At 40.6% G+C, this 8,324-nt stretch overlaps 2 long non-coding RNA genes across 2 annotated transcripts; both read left to right on the top strand.

The window, feature by feature from the left end:
• Positions 1 to 371: 371 nt before the first annotated feature.
• On the top strand, positions 372 to 846 carry LOC110016579 (uncharacterized). Its single transcript, XR_002291909.3, has 2 exons — positions 372 to 657; positions 733 to 846. It is a non-coding gene; the product is annotated as an uncharacterized LOC110016579 (long non-coding RNA).
• A 5,571-nt stretch (positions 847 to 6,417) lies between these two features.
• LOC110014256 (uncharacterized) lies at positions 6,418 to 7,669 on the top strand. The gene is made up of 2 exons (XR_002289376.3): positions 6,418 to 7,480; positions 7,556 to 7,669. It is a non-coding gene; the product is annotated as an uncharacterized LOC110014256 (long non-coding RNA).
• The last annotated feature ends 655 nt before the right edge of the window (positions 7,670 to 8,324 follow it).

Below are 8,324 nucleotides of genomic sequence, written 5' to 3' on the forward strand. Positions count from 1 at the left end.
CAAACTACAGACATAGGTCATATTAATTGGCCATAGCTATAAGTTATGCTTTAAAACGTTCTTACAAGGCTCATTTTTCAAAACACAAACATACAATACATCTGTTCCAGCAAAAATACAGGCTGTATTTAGAATCGAAACTCAAATTAGACTTTCTCTAACATCACAAGTTCACTCAAATAGATGATAAAAAACCATGATGTTTCATACATATATGCTGATATTACTGGATAATCACAGGCCACATTTATTTGGTTGTTTGATGTGCAAGCGATGTGGACTCGCTTGCTTTGCACACTTGAAAAGGTTAAAAAAAATACAAAACAACGTTCCTCTGATAGTACGTCAATTAAGCAAGTGGCTCTTGTAAATGCAGCTGAAATTTATATATTTTATTGAAGTTCATGGGTTGTGAAACGTTTAATAATTGGTGATTTAATTTTTATTCCTTTGGAGTGTACAGTGAATTTTGTTTGATTTTGTTCAGAAGAATTGTATTATTCTCGCGAGAATTTGAGCCTTTTATGTTGGCCGCAGGTGAGCACGGTCTTTTGCTCACGAGGTTGCAATAATTAGGAGTTCAAGCTGGGAGAAAGAGCTGCAAAAAGAAATACCTTGGACTCAAAGAGACTCTTTTACTTGACAAGCGGAAACGAGGTATTTGTTATGCTTGTTTTGTGTTATTTTGTATTGTTTATTTTCTCCTCAAACATGTATAATGTTTTGTTATAGTTTTCACGGCGTAATGAAGGCGTAATGAAGGCGCAATGAAAGCGAAGGCACGCAATGTCCCACAAGAAGTGTGATGACCTGCAGAAGTACAAATAAACGCCCGTTGTAAACCGACCTGTGTTGTCATGAGAAGAGTCACAGTGAAAACTCGACTGCTCCACACGGGGAGGAGACAGGAGACTGCAGCGTGAAGCCCGCTAAGCAGAGCCGAGAGGCACGAGGAAGCCGACGCCCATTTCCTTACCGCATGCAGGCAAGCAGATGAAAAGACTGTCGGAAGCGCAGCTGGTCCATTGAATCCCAGAAAGTTAATTTCCAAAAAGTAAAGAAATAGTGTAAAAAGGGGATTTAAAGGTTGCAGCTAAGGAAATAAGTTATTTGTTATCTTTGGAATTCTAAGGCGTTTCTACTATATTGTTACATATCAAGAAAATGTTTTTGTGATTTATTTAAAAAGAAAAAGAAAAACTGAAAACAATGGAACGCAAGTACAAAATGACATATGAAAAGTGGAGATATCATGCAAGAATCAGTAAAGAAATGTTATCAGATAAAGTTTCCAAGGAGGAGCTAAATGAAATAATTGAGGACCTTCAAGTTACCTCTTCTGCTGTACAGGGAATGTACGATGAGCTGCGCCAAGTATGTACGCCTGAGTCAGACCTGCGGCGCAAGGTTGATACCTGTATGTCACTGTCAAGATTTATTATCCAAAGGGCTAAAAGACAGCTTCAAGGGTCACCAGCAGATGAAGATGAGGAACCTTGGCCAGATGTTGGATCAATCTTAAATTCAACAGTTTCGTCATCTCAGTCAATGTCTGATAGGTCAAAGTGTGATTCTTTTCACTCAAGTGTCCAATCAGCTAAAAGAAGAGAAGCTGCTGCAGAAGCTGCTGCATGTCAAGAGGTTTTGCCAGTGTTGGAGGAACAAGAAAAGGAAGCAGTTGAACTTCAAAGGCTGGAGGCTGAAGATAAGGAGCGTCTTGTTCAGTTTGAATCAGAGAAACAAGCTAGACTTCAGGCTATACAAGACAAACGTAGAAAACTTGAACGACTCGAAGAAGTCAAAAAGCTAAATGCTGCTAAAGCTAGAGTAGAAGTCTACGACCAAGCAGAAGTTTCCCTCATACAAGGTAACACTGAAAGAGTAAGTACTTCTCAAAAATTTCCTTTGACAAAGTCATCATCTATGCTTCAAAGACCAAGACCTCCTGTGATTCCTAAGTCTTTTCCAGCCCCTGTTCAAACACTTGATGCCTCAAGTCCTCCATTTATTCCACAAGCAATCACATACCAAATGACGACACCCCTAACAACCACGACTCATATGCAAGACAGTGCAAACTTTGTTAGTATTTTAGCAGAAGCCATAAGTGCTAATCGTCTTCCAACACCTGAGCCCGCAGTTTTTACTGGAAATCCTTTGAAATTCAAAGATTGGCAAGTGTCTTTTCAGACACTAATAGACAAAAAAAATATACCAAAGAATGAAAAGCTGTTCTACCTTCAAAAGTACGTAGGCGGTTCTGCAAAAAAGGCTGTAGAAGGATTTTTCATGCTCGGAACAGAGGCTGCATATGACTCAGCGTGGCAGATTTTGGAAAAACGATTTGGTGATCCATTCATCATAGGGAAGTCTTTCAGGGATAAACTCTACAGTTGGCCAAAAATAAGTTCAAAGGATGCACATGAACTTAGAGAATTTGCAGACTTCCTCCAGAGCTGTGAAAAGGCTATGTCACATGTAAAGACCTTGGAAGTTCTCAATGACTGCAATGAGTGCCAAAAGATCTTGCTCAAACTTCCAGATTGGTTAGTTTCCAGTTGGAACCGCAAGGTTATGGAAACCAGAGAAACCTTTCACACGTATCCAAGGTTTAAAGAACTAGTGGACTTCCTCTCAAGAGAAGCAGATCTTGCTTGTGATCCTGTATTTTCAGTACAAGCATTAAAGAGTGTGGAAGGAGAAAAACCCAAACAACCAAAATATATACCAGTTCAAGCTAAGACTCTGTTCACAAACACAACAGAAAGAAGTAACCCACCATGTGCATTTTGTAAACATTCAGGACATTTCATCGCAGAATGTAAAAAGTTCTGTGAAAAGAATTTGCAAGACCGTGTTAAGTTTGTGCAAGCAGAAAGGCTCTGTTTTGGCTGTTTGAAGGCTGGCCACCAGTCAAAAAGGTGCTACAAAAGAAGTACATGTGGAAAATGTCAGAAGAAGCATCCCACCTGTTTGCACAATGATGACTTTAAAGAGCAGCAAAGGTCAACACTTCAAAATCCAAAGGATAAAATAACAGAAAATGAAAACACGAAGAAAACCACTGAAGCAGCAACATCAAACAGAGTGATACAAGAAAGTCAAATTTCACAAACCTCCTCCATAGTACCAGTTTGGGTATCATCCTCAAAGGAACCAGATCGAGAGATTCTTGTTTACGCATTATTAGACACCCAAAGTGATACTACTTTCATTTTAGATGAAGTAGCACAAGATCTCAACACCCACAAGGAAAATGTAAGTCTGCGTTTGTCCACAATGTCATCCAAGTTAGCAAGTATTTCATGTCAAAGGCTAACAAACCTACAAGTAAGAGGATACAACTTGGAAAGAAGAATCTCACTGCCACCAGTCTTCACACGAGAATATATTCCAGCAAATAGATCACACATCCCAACATCAGCTACTGCTCTAAAGTGGACTCATCTGGAAAAGTTGGCTGACAAGATCCCACCTTTGCTGTCTTGTGAAGTCGGCCTTCTTATTGGGTATAACTGCCACCAAGCCCTTCAACCAAAGGAGATTCTGCCTGGTAAAGAAACTCAGCCATATGGTCAACGAACTGATCTGGGCTGGAGCATTGTTGGCTGCTCACAATCCTCAAGTGATTGCGTTGACTCTATAGGAGTCAGCCACAGAATAATAGTCTGCCAAGTAACACCGTCTGCACAGTCATCAGTTGAACTCAGGAGAGAAGTAAGCTTTGCATGTCAAACTCAAATAAGAGAAATCACTTCAACAGAAATTATCAGAGCATTAGAGTCAGATTTCTCAGATCAAGCATCAGATGTTAATCAAGTCTCTCAAGATGACCTTCTCTTCTTGTCAAAGGTAAAGGCAAGCATCAGGCAGAAAGAAGATGGCCACTATGAACTCCCACTGCCATTCAGGGAGGACAAGCCTGAGCTTCCAGATAACAAAGGTTATGCACTGCACAGGTTAGCCTCATTAGAGCGACGGCTGCGAAAGAATGAACAGTACTTCAAAGATTATGTTCATTTTATGAATGACATAATATCAAGAGGAGATGCTGAAAAGGTTCCACATTCTGAGTTGGATAACCAGCCTGTATGGTACATTCCACACCATGGGGTTTACCATCCACACAAGCCAAGTAAGATCCGTGTGGTGTTTGACTGCTCAGCTAGATACAAAGATGCCTCTCTAAATGACCATCTTCTTACTGGGCCAGATCTCACAAACACCTTAGTTGGTGTGCTTTGCCGGTTCAGAAAAGGTCCAATAGCTATCATGTGTGATGTTGAACGGATGTTCCATCAATTTCATGTTGTAAGAGACCATCAAGACTACCTCAGGTTCTTGTGGTGGGAAAATGGAAATCTAAGCTCCGAACCTGCAGTGTATAGAATGAGAGTACACCTGTTTGGAGCTGCCTCATCGCCAGGCTGTTCTAATTTTGGACTCAAATATTTGGCATCACAGGGCCACGGAACCTTTAGCAAAGAGGCTATCAATTTCATTCAACGAAGCTTCTATGTTGATGATGGCCTAATAAGCTGTGAAACTCCATCTGAAGCCATACATCTGGTGAATGAGGCAAGAGCTCTATGTAGAACTGGGAATCTTCGTCTCCACAAGTTTGTCTCTAACCACCCAGAAGTCTGTGCTGCAATACCACCTGCAGAACGTGCACAGAGTGAAGACATAAACATGGCTCTTGGTGAACTTTACATCGAGCGTGCTTTAGGTGTCCAGTGGTGTGTTGAAGTTGATGAATTCCAGTTCAGAGTTATTGTCAAGGACAAGCCCATGACAAGAAGAGGAGTTCTTTCAACAGTTGCTTCAGTCTTTGATCCCTTGGGATTTGTAGCTCCTTACATATTGCTTGGGAAGCAAATTCTTCAAGAGCTCTGTAAAGAGAAAGTGAGCTGGGACGAAGACCTCCCAGAGCAAATCAAGTCTCGATGGGAGTCATGGCTGAGAGACTTATCCCAACTGCCAACAATCAGGATACCAAGGTGCTACATATCTTCAAGCTTTGGCAAGTTCATACAGTATGAACTCCACAACTTTTCAGATGCAAGTTGTAATGGATACGGATCCTGTTCATATCTCCGAGCAGTAAGTGAATCAGGAAAGGTGTGTTGTTCACTTGTAATGGGAAAGGCAAGGGTGGCCCCCACCAAGCAGATCACCATACCAAGACTGGAGCTGTCAGCGGCAGTAACCTCAGTTCGGAACAGTGATACTGTCAAAGAGGAACTTGAGATTGAAAATTTGGATGTGTACTTCTGGACAGACTCAAAGGTTGTTCTTGCATATGTGAACAATGATGCAAAGAGGTTCCACACCTTTGTAGCCAACCGCATTCAGCGCATAAGGTCGAGCTCAGAACCAAAGCAATGGCATTATGTCAGTTCAGAAAACAATCCAGCTGACCATGCCTCAAGGGGGTTAACTGCATCACAGTTAAGAGAATCTAACTGGCTAACGGGTCCAGATTATCTCTGGCAACAGACACTTGAAATGCAAGTTGGTGAAGAGGAGATGGTGGGAGTTTTGGAAATATCCGACCCAGAGCTTCGCAAGTCTTGTGTCAACACTGTGAAAACAGAAACGGGTTCAGTTCTGAGCCGCTTCACCAAGTTTTCAGACTGGTCTAGAGTTGTGAAAGCTGTTGCCAGGCTGAGAAGATTTGTCCAAGAACGTAAGGGAGTACAACCAAGATCAAATGAGACAAGCAGTCTTGAGGAAAGGCGACAAGCCGAACTGCTTATAATTAAGTTGGAACAAAGAGAAGCCTTCGCAGAAGACATAAGGAAATTAAAACAAGGAAAAGTCAACTCTCTTAACAAACACAATCAGTTATACCGTTTAAATGTTTTTCTTGATGACGACGGAGTCCTCAGAGTTGGAGGAAGGCTTTGCAGATCAACCCTGGACTTTAGTGTAAAACATCCAGCTATACTTCCCAAAAGGTCTCATGTATCATCCTTGCTTGTGAAACACTATCATGAGCGTGTTTGTCACCAGGGCAGAGGAATGACCATGAATGAACTGCGAGCAAATGGGATATGGATAATTGGATGTGGAAACATGGTCTCCTCACATATTTAATAAAGTGTGAAATGTAGGAGATACAGGAGAAATACAGAAGTTCAGAAGATGGCTGATCTGCCAAGAGAGCGGACGGAAACAACCCCTCCTTTTACATATTGTGGCCTTGACTGTTTTGGTCCCTTTATAGTAAAGGATGGAAGGAAAGAATTAAAAAGATATGGCCTCTTGTTTACTTGCTTGTGCTCGAGAGCTGTTCATATTGAGACACTGGATGATATGACGACTGATGCTTTCATAAATGCATTTCGAACCTTTGTGGCAATCAGAGGACCAGTTCGCCAACTAAGGTGTGATCAAGGCACCAATGTCATGGGAGCCAGAAAGGAGTTTTCTGAGTTGCTCAAGAAAGTGGACCCAGAACGTCAAAGGGCTCTTGGTTGTGAGTTTGTGGCAAATTTCCCATCTTCAAGTCACATGGGTGGAGTTTGGGAGCGCCAAATAAGAACGATCCGAAGTATTCTTGCAGTCATGCTTGACAAGACAGGAACCAGACTTGACACTACATCTCTGAGAACTTTTCTCTATGAAACAATGGCTATAATCAACAGCAGACCATTAACTGTGGAGCACCTGAATGATCCCACCGGACCAGAGCCTCTTACACCAAACCATATACTGACTATGAAATCTTCAGTCATACTGCCTCCTCCTGGACAGTTTTGCAGAGAAGATTTATATCTGCATAAAAGATGGAGAAGGGTGCAATTCCTGGCCAATGAATTTTGGCAAAGATGGAAGCGAGAGTATTTGCTAAACCTTCAACAACGTCAGAAATGGCAAAACTCAACACGAAACCTGAAAGTGAATGATATTGTGATTCTACAAGATGAAAGCACACCAAGAAATGAGTGGAAGCTTGCTAGAGTCTTACAAACCTATCCTAGTCAAGATGGCATCGTACGAAAGTTAACTCTACTTGTCAGTGAGACTACACAGAATAAAGGAAATTCACACACTAGACTACTGCATTTAGATAGACCTGTTCATAAGGTTGTAACGCTTGTAGAAGCAGAGTGAGTAACCAAAGCAGTAGTGGTTTGACATGAAAATCCCATTTATTCTTCATAGGAGTGATTTTGGTGGGAGTGTAAATGCAGCTGAAATTTATATATTTTATTGAAGTTCATGGGTTGTGAAACGTTTAATAATTGGTGATTTAATTTTTATTCCTTTGGAGTGTACAGTGAATTTTGTTTGATTTTGTTCAGAAGAATTGTATTATTCTCGCGAGAATTTGAGCCTTTTATGTTGGCCGCAGGTGAGCACGGTCTTTTGCTCACGAGGTTGCAATAATTAGGAGTTCAAGCTGGGAGAAAGAGCTGCAAAAAGAAATACCTTGGACTCAAAGAGACTCTTTTACTTGACAAGCGGAAACGAGGTATTTGTTATGCTTGTTTTGTGTTATTTTGTATTGTTTATTTTCTCCTCAAACATGTATAATGTTTTGTTATAGTTTTCACGGCGTAATGAAGGCGTAATGAAGGCGCAATGAAAGCGAAGGCACGCAATGTCCCACAAGAAGTGTGATGACCTGCAGAAGTACAAATAAACGCCCGTTGTAAACCGACCTGTGTTGTCATGAGAAGAGTCACAGCTCTGATCTGGATCTTTCCAACATAAAAGAAGGCTTCAGAATTAGCTTTTTTACCAAAACCTCAAAATACAAAAACTAATGTACACTTCAAACAATGCATTATTGTAATCTATTGTTAATCTATCATATTTATCTATTCTTTTGTCTTCCTCCCAATGTTATCAACTTATATTCATACTGGCAATGATGTTTAAAAAAACAAGGGGGTAAAAAAGCTTGGTTTATTTCTTTGTATAGAAATACTATAACAAAAGTTAAAGATTAAAGTATTATTTCTTTTTTGATTTTTCTTTGAAAGACTGGCACTTTAAGCCTATGGTCAATTGAACTTACAGTCATGCTTGTTTAAAAAAAAACAAATTATTATAATTAACTATTATTAATTATTGAATTTAAAATAAATTGAAAAATTGCAATCCCAGTGACTAAGGTAAGAAGGTGGGATTCACCCTCGGACAGTCTGCCACTGAAGGGCCACACAGAGACAAACAACCACACACAAACTAACAGACACAGTGGCAGACTTATCAGTTTGGGGGTCTCAGGCGAACAATAACAAAGGTTCTCTGCAGCGGTTGAATTTACCATGTTTTTTTAGAAATCCTAACCTAGGGTAAAACATCCATCA

This window comes from Oryzias latipes, chromosome 15 (assembly GCF_053564925.1).
Source record: "Oryzias latipes strain Hd-rR chromosome 15, Olatipes_Hd-rR_3.1".
NCBI classification, from domain to species: Eukaryota; Metazoa; Chordata; class Actinopteri; order Beloniformes; family Adrianichthyidae; genus Oryzias; species Oryzias latipes.